Here is an 11,762-nt window from a genome sequence, read left to right on the forward strand (position 1 = left end):
TAGAGTAAAATAAATGCCTGAAGCTGAGGAAGACCTTGATGTGCCCGTGACTGAATTTAGTGTGTCTGAAGTAAAGGCTTTTAATGAAAAATCGAGAGATGGAAATCCCCTGGATACGATGGAATAACTGCTGAAATGAAATTGGCCGAAAATGAAGTGACTCCCAGAATGCTTACAAGATTATTTTACTTTACTAATACAATAAAAAGTTATGAAAAAAAATGGTAAACAATATAGATTACAGTAAGAAAAAAAAACTTTTGCACATTTCTGCAACCAAACCAAGCAAGACACGTGTGTGGCAAGTGCACGTACGAGGTCATGCAGAGCACTTGAGTTTTAATGAATTCTCCCATTTTTATTATAAGATCCCGTAGCGTCTCAACAAGAATAGGCTTACATTATTCTTAATGACATTCTATACTTGTAATACAGAATTCTTTAATTCCTTCAATTTTCCTTTAGAAAAGATAACATCAAAGTAGCAAATAAAGTTACAGTTATATATTAATGAATTAATGTTAAAATAAACCAAAGAAGAATATAGCCAGTTTTCGAAATACTATGTCAAATTCTCCACCTAGAGCAACCTACATGCATTTGGAATAACGTACAGGAACTCACGACGAATCGAAGATCTTTGCATATCTAATACATCCACTAAATATAGAATTCATCTTTATATATTGTTACATATCAAAGAAGAGGAAATATGGCAAATGCCTTTATTATTCCCATTCCCCACTAAATCTTGAGTAACATAAATCACCAAGTTGAATACTTACTTTTTCATTTACTTTCCTTTTTATTTTACAGAGATCTTGACAAGCATTCAAGCATTCTTGTTAAATTCATGCTAAAGGAATGGAAATTTCCGGATACATCTGCGTTTGATTCATATCTCAATAACCTTTGGAAAAAGTGACATACATCGGAAATAAGAGAAGAGAGTTCACTAAAAAAAAGGTAATTCGGATAAACTCAACCAAAGTTGAATATGTTTTTACGCCGAGATGCCTCATCCTTCGTTCATGTTAGAAAATTAATTTCGTGTTCCCATTTTCTACTCTTATTTTTCATATCTTTGTAAGAAATCCTTAAATGAAGCTGAAAATGGTTCCCAAATCAAATATTTAAAAGGCCTAAACGTCCATGAATTCATCGGGGAAAATTACTGTTTTGCCATCCATTTTTTTCATTTTCAAAGAAATGTCTATATTTCGCTTATACGCTTAATGTTAGTGAATGATACTGAATTTCCCTTTTTATGATTAAAAATAAAACAATAGTAGACTGATCCCATCAACATTAATCAATACCCAAAATACCGGAAACTTTTAAGATGGGACTCATCTTATATGAAAAACAAAATGTATAAATAAAACAAATACAATAAAAAAGCAATAAAGAACACTAGCTGTACAATATACCTCGTTCATTCTTCCATTCTTTCCGAGCCAAGAAATGGAAAGAGATATGCTCACCAAATTTCATTCTTCCTGAGAAATGAAACAGAGATATAGGACTTCAGGAAATAATTTCGGTCATCTTGGGGGGTTCCTAAGAGTATTTGTGGTGAGCCTAAGTAGTAGGTGGTAGGTAGTACTGTAGGTTGGCCAGGGCACCAACCATCCGTTGAGATACTACCGCTAGAGAGTTATGGGGTAATTTGACTGGCCAGACAGTACTACATTGGATCCTTATCTCTGGTTACGGTTAATTTTCCCGTTGCCTACATACAGCGAATAGTCTGGCCTATTCTTTACATATTCTCCTCTGTCCTCATACACCTGACAACACTAAAAAGTTCTTCTTCACCCAAGGGGTTAACTTTTGCACTGCAATTGTTCAGTGGCCACTTTCCTCCTGGTAAGGGTAGAAGAGACTCTTTAGCTATGGTAAGCAGCTTTTCTAGGAGGAGGACACTACAAAATCAAACCATTGTTCTCTAGTCTTGGATAGTGCCATAGCCTCTGTACCAAGGTCTTCCACTGTCTTAGGTTAGAGTTCTCTTGCGTGAGGGTACACTCGGGCACACTATTCTATCTTATTTCTCTTCCTCTTGTTTTGTGAGTGCCTTTATAGTTTATATAGGAGATATTTATTTTAATGTTGTTACTGAATTATTTTTCCATGTTTCCTTTCCTCACTGGGCTATTTTCCCTGTTGGAGCCCCTGGGCTTATAGCATCCTACTTTTCCAACTAGGGTTGTAGCTTAATAATAATAATAATAATAATAATAATAATAATATTCTCTTTTGTTTAGAATATGGTGGTATACCACTGTGACTCGGTTTTTAAAGAAAATTCTTATCTCAACATGATCTAGACGGCTGTTTATCTGTGGTAGTTCAGGCTCAAAATTAAGTAAGAATATGAAAATTCTCGTTGGACTTCATTCACCATAAGCATAGCACGAGTAAGTTTACAAGCATCTCTTGAGTTTACCCTTTTGTACCAAGTATTTAATGTCTGTTTCAAAACGGAGTCTTGAGTGACTTCAAATTCACTATACGCCGTCAAAAAAAAAAAAAAAAATAATCTACTAACCGTAAAAATATAACTCTGAAACCAAAGTACAATGTTTTCTAGCGTTTCCAAATTTATGCAATAAACAGCAACTAATGGTAAGAAAATTGAAGTTGTCGTTGATCTTTTTGTGACATGGCCTTACGCCCAAAGATAACTTGAATTTGTCAAAAGAGGACATAATTCTTCACATATCATATATATATAGATATATATATATATATATATATATATATATATATATATATATATATATATATATATATATATCTATATTATCATTATCATCATCATCACCTCCTCCTACACCTACTGACGCAAAGGGCCTCAGTTAGATTTCGCTAGTAGTCTCTATCTTGAGCTTTTAATTCAATACTTCTCCATTCACCATCTCCTACTTCACGCTTCATAGTCCTAAGCCATATAGGCCTGGGTCTTCCAACTTTTTTAGCGCCTTGTGGAGCCCAGCTGAACGTTTGGTGAACTGATCTCTCGTGGGGAGTGCGAAGAGCATGCCCAAACCCTCTCCATCTACCCCTCACCATGATCTCATCCACATATGGCACTCAAGTAATCCCTCTTATAGTTTCATTTCTAATCCAGTCCCACCATTTAACTCCCAATATCCTTCTGAGGCCTTTGTTTTCAAATCTACTAAATCTATTGGATATTGTTTCATTGTCACACCATGATTCATATCCATTGGTAACAACGATCTCACTAGAATGATATATAGTCTGATTTTATATGTAATTTCAGGCGTTTTGATTTCCAAATTTTACTTATCCTAGCCATTATCTGATTTTCTTTTTTCAATCTCTCACTAAACTCTAATGCTAAAGACCCTGTACTGGAGATCATAGTTCCTAGATACTTGAATGATTCCCCTTATTAATCTTTTCTCCTTCCAGTGATATTTCATCTTCCATTGCATACTCCGTTCTCATAATCTGTCGGTCTTCTATTTATCCTGAGTCCAACCTCATGTGATATTTCATGAATTCTGGTAACCATCTCAAACTGTTCTACGCATTACAAAAACCATGAGGAAGATAAACCACATAGGTGACAACATATTCCTTTGGTGTACTCCACTGTTCACAGAAATTAATTTGATAAGACTCCAATACCATTAACTTTGCACTTGCTATGCTCACGAAGACTTAAAAAATTCACATACTTAATAGGAATTCCATAAAAACTCAGAACTCTCCAAAAAAATTGGCCAAATTCTCAAAATGAAAATTTGGTAAGTACAATTACCTTTTCGATATCCTGCTTGTTCATCTCTCAGGTTTTCCTTGATCTTTCTCTCCTATCTCTATAAAATAAGCATACTATATATTTTCATAACAAATGACGTAAGTGTGATGCCTCTGTAATTATTGCATCAGTCAGATCTCCTTTTTTTGTCATTTTCACCAACACTCTTAACTCCCATGCATCAGGTTTTGTCTCTACATGCCATATTCTACAAAATAATCTTGTAAGTATTCTGGGGGTCCCTTAATTTTGAGCCAGCATCATCTCAACAGTTATTCCATCGTATCCAGCAGCTTTCCCTCCCTTGACTTTTTCAATGATAGCTTCGACTTCAAACACACTGAATCCAATCATGGGTACATCACAGTCTTCTTGAGCTTCAGGTATATGAATCAAATTATTCCCTTTATATCTCCTATTCATAACCTCACTAAAGCGTTCCATCCATCGTTGTCTTTCTTCATCTTCTGTTGTTATAACAGATCCATCTTTTTTTTTTTTTTTTGATGGGTATATGCTTCTGCTTTGCCCCAGTAGAGATTTCATTAATAATTATATAATCAATTCTTATACCATAGCCACTCCCTGAATTCATAGCTTTGTCAGCCTTATTTGCTTTAATGTCTAAATACTCTCTCCAGTGATTCCTGGCTTCTTCTTTTTTCTTTTTTTTTTTCTTTTTTTTTTACCTCATTATCAATACTGGCATACTTAGCATGCTCTACCTCGTAATTTTCATTCATTACTTCCTCGAAAACTTTCAATAATAATTTCATATCCATAGCTTTCTCCTTGTAACTATATGTCCCAAAACTTCACTACCCACTGACTGATATATGGTTTTAAAATCACACCATTCTTCATTAATTGTCTGCTTTTCGTCTCTTAAAATCTCTAAGCTGCAAATCTATTCCTACAATTAATTACAAATGTTTCTCTGTGCTCTTCTTCTAGAAGTATACTTGTATCAAACCTAGGTATTCTATCTACCTTTCTGTTGGGTGCTTTCCTTCTTAATTTCAATGTGGCTATGAGGAGCTGGAGACCACTACCAATATCTGCACCTCTATAGCTTCTTACATTTCTCAGAGTCCTCCTTCTCTCTTTATTAATGGCAATGAGATCTATCTGATTTTTGTAATTGCCACATGGCGAAGTCCATGTATATCTGTGGTTGTCCTTGTGCTGGAAGAGTACCCCCCAAAGATTGTTTGTTGAGTAGAAACTTATGAAATGTGCTCCATTTTCATTTGTAACTTCACCAAGACCCTCGACACCCATCACATGCTCTATCCTTTGATTATTCCTTCCGACTTAAACATTAAAGTTACCTATCACAATTTTCATATATCTCTCTCTGCGATCTCATCAATTACACTCTGCAGTTCTTCATATTATTCATCTTTCCTTTCTTCTGGGGAATCATTTGTTGGTGCATAGCAAACTATAATACTCATAGTGCACTGCTTTGATTTGAACTTTGCTAGTAACAATCCACTAATTACAGCTCTCCAATAAGTTAATGTCTTTTCTGCTCTTGGTGTATTCATCATTCTTACCACTTGTCTTCCAACTGCATCTTTTCTTCCTGAATATATATATATATATATATATATGTATATATATATATATATATATATATATATATATATATATATATATATATATACTGCCTTGGTCTAAAGTTCTCTTACTAATTCTCTTCCAACGTGATATATATAAAATAATATATATTATGATAACATACAAGGAATATTACTCATGTTAAATAGTCTGTGCCTTCTTTCTAAGTTGGTATTTAGATTCTATTGTATTCAAAGAAACCATAAACACACGAGTTATGGCACATGCAGAAATGACAGTGACATAAGTGACGTAATGACAGATCGTTACTCAACTGGCGAACATTTGGCGTCGTCATCGGCCCCAGTAATACCAAGGAGACTTTAAAGGTGCGCGGTCCGCATGGCAACCGAGGAATACAATAGACGGAGCTCATGGTTGGGATTCTTCGGTCTTAAGTTTTCTTTCTTTCCACATCTTCCCTAATTACTCACACATTTCTTTCCTCTTTGTTACAGTACTTCCTTTTTGACTAACTGCTTACCTAATAACCGTCATAAATTGGAATCTCCGTTTCATCATCATGGTTATTGCATTCCAGACTTTTCCTAACTTATAAACTGAATGTGAATTTATTATAATTCCAAGGACCTTACAGTGCTTTCTACACCTATCCAGTTTGAAAACATGATTAGCAATCTAAATAAGAGTTGATTAAACATTTCTGAAGGAATCTCAGATTCTAAGCAAGTCGATATGAAAGTATGACTGCGAATAAACCCTAAATTAGAGATGTCGAGAAAAGTTAAAGCAATGGCAGCCATTAATAATCATAGAAATCTATTAAGAAGTCTCTATTACAAGGGTAAAGAAACTAATTAAATCCTCTCTCTCTCTCTCTCTCTCTCTCTCTCTCTCTCTCTCTCTCTCTCTCTCTCTCTCTCTCTCTCTCACACTCACACACAACGTACAAAATGATCAAAACCGTTTGAGTATCATGAAATGAAACCGCTAATTGGTTTTGGTTGTTTTCATTATACAGGTACTCTTGCTTTTCACTAATATTTGTATAGGCAACATTCAGAAGTTTTACTAAACACTGGTGACTCCAATTTATTATTACTATCTTTATTGTTATTATTACTATAATTACACATTGTTGTTTATAATGAACATGCAATCTTATTGAATGAAATGTCGTATACTAGTACAGGTTCCTTCAGCTAACACGAATCCCATTTAAAAAAAAAAAACAATATATATAAATATTCATTAACATGGTAATAAACAAAACTTTGGTTACATCACTTACATGGTTACTACTTGGCTTAAGGCAACTGCAACTGAGGTGCCACATAGAACCTGTGGGTTCTGTGTTTCAACCCCACACAAACCTAACATGATTTCACGGCCAAACATGCTCAAACTGTCCCTGTCAGCTATGGATGGGTGGATTTTTTTGGCTGCTGGGAGCTTATATATCTACTTGTCGAGTCACAAACAGCCACTGCATGATCCTCCCTGGTCTTTGCTTGGTTATAGAAAAAAAAAAAACTTTTGGATCTAATCATATGTTTATATGTTCAGTCTCTGGGACATTGTGCGACAGCACTATGACCTCTCCTTTCTCTTGTCCCTTCTGTTTATATGCGACCTTTGAACAGTTAGCCAGATTATAGATTATAGATTTGTACAACTCACCGACCTGACACCAAATTCAGAATGGTTATAGTTGTGTTTTAAAACTAATGATATATAAAATTGTACTACAGTTGATATTACCAATTACCCGGAACATGAAAATGTAAATACCTATCAAGTATTATGGCTAACACCATAATTAATGGAATTCTTTGCCAGAATCTATATTACATTTACATTGCATATATAGAAAGTCAACTAGTTTGACAAACTTCCTTTTCCTCACAGAACTTAAATATATTCCTAATTTCACTGAGGTGTCGATTATGAATCATATTTCCACAAGTGTACGCGCACACGCGTACACACACACACACACACACACACACACACACACACAACTAAGAGAGCCAGATGAGAGAAAATTCATGTTACATTTTATCCAAGAATGAGCTTTTCCTATCAGTATATGGCATAATTTTCCAGTATCATGAAATGCATAGGCTGCTTTCGCTTCCCATTACATATCAATGTTCTCCCGTCCCAATTCACGCGCTATCTCATTCAAATTTACATTCTCATTACTACTCAATTTCTCGTCTGCAATGTTTTCGTTTCAAAATTCAACTTCACTTATTCCAGCTTATAGTATATATAGGGTTGTGGTGGCCTATAGGAAGTGTCCCTGCCTAGCGCTCGCCGGACTGGGGTTCAAGTCCCGCTCAAACTCGATGGATTCTTTAGTGTCTGCAACCTCAACATCCTTGTGAGCTTAGGATGTGGGGAGGAGTCTATAGCTCTACCTGCCGAGTCATCAACAGCCATTGGCTGGTCCTCACTGATCCTAGGACGCTGATCATATGCATTTATGGTCAGTTTCTATGGCATTGTTCCCACACATCATTCACAGCCGTAAATTACAGCAGAGCTACCGTAATTTTCAGTGCTATGTCCATGGACTTTCCGACCAAGTGTTGGAGAGTTAGAATTTCGTATTTGAACTGCGCCTTCAACACACCTTTTTTTGTGTTATTGAGACGATAGATAAGACACCTCACAGTTAGTTCGACAAATCCTTACCAAACTCCCCTCGTGCCAAAATGGAAAAGGGAAGGATAAAGAAGCCAAGATGTCTGACCTTGAGGAGCCATAGGAAGAAACCCACCTTGACCACCCAACCGGACTTGGAACCAGTCCTTGAAACCCCAAAGGACAGCCAAGAAGAGACTGAGCAGCACCTTACCAAAAATCAGGAACTAGAAGAAGAGGAAATAGAAGAGGAAGACAGCCAGAAGCCCAACACTCATCCTGCCTGGCAACCACCTCCACAGCCGACCACCATCAACAGCACATCAACCCAGCCAACCCATCCAACTAGATTAAGGCTCACTCCTAACACTAACACGACCTCCTATGCTGCCATAGCCGCCATGGAGGCCAGGAACCCAGCCCTGAACATGACAATTCGTTCCAATCGCAGGGGACAACTTGTTATATCTGCCCAGGACCTCACCATGCTTGGCACAAATGTCCTGCAAGACTGCAGCGCATCACCAACCTCCAAGGAGCAGATCGCCACTAAAACCTGCAGCCACGTCGATCCTACCAACCTCCAACCAACGACACCCCTTCTCAAAACAACCACACCTTCCGACCCGATCCTAATCCTTCCAGATATGCCCTTCCTGAACTTTCCTCTCCCAGAGCCAAAACCTTAACACCCTACAAGACATCTCCAAAATCAAAATGATCCCCCTCCCATACTCCTTCCACACTCTCACCACTAAGATTCACCTCTCCTTCCATCCCTTCCACTTCCTCCCACCAAACACGACCAGAACCATCTTCGTCCTCCTCCGTACCAGAAACCCACGCACCAATCATTTCCAATTTCTCAAGTGATTTTCCCAAACTCCCTAGTCCCGCTGTCAGAAGCCATTCAAGCACCTCACGCCCCTCCATTCCCTTAGTACCACCCACCACTGAATGGAACGATTACGACCCCATCACTTGCCCCTTGACTGCCTTCATTGCCGCAATTTCAAACGTCCTTTGCAACTTTTTAAAGTCACAAAAGATTAAGTTTTCTCAGCAGTCCCTTGTCGATTTTCTTTTTGATAACGCCGCTCAAGAACTCAAAGCCCTAGTCCTTTCATAGTCCCTCCAGCAAACAATCCCAACACAAACACACACAACAACGAAGAAATTCTCAGCAACTCTAAAGTGAAAGTACTCCAATGGAATGCCTGTGTACTCAGAAACAAGTTCGCCTTCTTACAATCCCAAACCTTAGTGCAAAATCCAGACATCATTGTGCAGCAAAAAACCATGTTAAATGAGAACACACCATTTTCATTCTCAGGATACAAAGTATACACCAACAACGAGAGGATTAACTACTCTCATCAAGAATAGCATCCCCTAAAAAAGAGTACAAAGCATCGACTGTGGGACAGAGGTAACGATACTCAGTGTTCAGAGATCTCTTCTAGCCACAACCCTCACAGTCCACAATCTCTACAAATCTCCAACCAAAAGCATCAACGCAGAGGGGCTCTTTTCTGAGGATGACATAATTATTGCAGGCGACTTCAACGCTCACCACCCGTTTCTGAACTCAACAGACAGGCACACACTTGCATACCCTACAGCAAGAATATCCCGACGTAACATTGCTTAACAATGTGTCAAAAGCAACCCATCTAAGGGGCGGTCATCTAGACTTCACCTTCCTGTTAAGCACCATCCAAAGGTGTGCTAAATGGCGACTGCATCCTTTCTGTGCTAACAAGTGATCACCTTGCCATAAAAATATACCTCCAATTGGAGAAATACCCTTCTTCTTCTCCCTCCCTGAAAAGGTGGAACCCAGACTTTGCAAACTAGGCAAGATTCGAGAAAGCTATGACAGAATGGGCTCGAGAATATATCAAGAACCCTCACAATGATATCTCCACCCTATCACTTGACTTCAACAAACAACTAGATGTCGCCGCCAGTATATCCATGCCTCAGAATAAGCATACAGGAACAAAGCATTGCAGATACCTGGTACTGCGACAGCCGCATCAAAAAAATGAATGCATGAATCAAGCGAACCAGAAAGCTCTTCAGAAGATACAGAACTGATGAACTTTATGATCTACTCATTGAAATCACCAAACATTCCTTACAGGTAACACTGGGGAAGTGAAAATAGACAAATGGTACTCATGGTGCCACGAAATCAACTTCAACACATCTCTAGAAAAGATATGGGGCTGGTTCAACTAGATCTCTGGGAAATACAGTACACCCAGAGTCACCCACCCAGACCCATTAACAGAAGCAAACAGAATTGCAAACACTTTCCTGACCGAGCCAAAAGCGCAAATCTTCCTCTGCAAACTATTAATAGGCAGAGAACACTGCTCCCAATCAGGAACAACATTATAGAAGCCCCCTGCAACATGAGAGATGACACCGACAATCCCTACACCATGGAAGAACTCAACACGGCTTTTGCGAAAGGCAGGAAGGACACTGCCCCTGGAGCCGACTTAATCACACACAGTATGCTAAGGAACATGTAAAGCCCCGCGAAGTTGGTGAACTTGCACTTAAATCAACAGAACACATACTGAAAGACTCTGTCCAATAACATGGAATCAACAAGACACTAAACCCATCCCAAAATCCAAAGAACCAGATACCTACCGACCCATAGCTTTAATCAGCTACACCGAGAAAGTAGCTGAATGTATGGTACTCAACACACTTCACTGGAAAATAGGCCCACTACATTCCAGCCTGTATGCCTACAGGAAAGACATAGACACACAAGAATGTATACCTGATGTATAATCAATGACAAAAAAGCCTTTGTCATCTTTCTCAACCTTGAAAAAGCATTTGAGCTAGCCAGATACCCATTCATCCTCTTTACACTTGTTGAAAAAAAGAGTGAAAAGTCACCTTTCAAGGAAAAACCTCTGAATTCATCCCCCTAGAAAATGGAACGCCACAAGGGAACATAATAAGACCCTACCTGTTCAACCTACCTATGGAGAACCTAGCCACTCTAGACCTCCCAAAGAGAGTTGAAATCTTCATATATGCTGATGACATATGTATCATCTGCCCATATAAATCACACGCACGAAAAACTACCCAAAAGGCACTCGACATGATCCAGGCTAAATGCAAAGACCTTGGTCTAAAGATCAATACCAACAAGACCAAAGCCATGGCCATCAAACACCCACAAAAACCCTCAAAATTTCACTCTGATGGGTGAAACCATAGAATGGGTGAGTCAATTCATGTATCTAGGAGTGATCATCAACAAAACTATCACTGACCAATGAAGTAACCCACCTCAGAGAGAAAAAAAATTCATCTCTCAGCCATGAAACGAATGACCTCCCTAAAAAAAGGAGTATCAAACAGCCTACTGCGTCCAAGCAATTCGATCTCATATTAACTAAGCAGCACCTACCCTCACCTCACTGGCTGAAACTCAAAACGCATCCTTAGAAGTGGTACAAAACAATGCCATGAGACTCATCAGCAGCTCTCCAATGTGGACCAAACTCTGCTTGTTAAGAGCCGAAACTAACATAATTTCCCTTACAGCCAGGATCGACATCAGAAACTGCAGTATCATGTTCAAGTCAATCAAAGCAGACAGAGACTGCCCTCTGAATAATAGACTTAAAAGACTTCTCCCTCTGATGGAGGACATCGACCCGCCAAATCCACATGCAAAGAGACTGCTGGAGAAACT

The 11,762-nt window shown here is 38.4% G+C and overlaps 1 protein-coding gene across 4 annotated transcripts in view; it reads right to left on the reverse strand.

Annotated features, from left to right (window-relative positions):
* The window catches only part of LOC137636813 (putative nuclease HARBI1), a 357,624-nt gene that overhangs the window by 97,758 nt on the left and 248,104 nt on the right, over positions 1–11,762 (reverse strand). The window lies entirely within an intron of this gene.

Source organism: Palaemon carinicauda, chromosome 3, assembly GCF_036898095.1.
Source record: "Palaemon carinicauda isolate YSFRI2023 chromosome 3, ASM3689809v2, whole genome shotgun sequence".
Classification (NCBI taxonomy): Eukaryota; Metazoa; Arthropoda; class Malacostraca; order Decapoda; family Palaemonidae; genus Palaemon; species Palaemon carinicauda.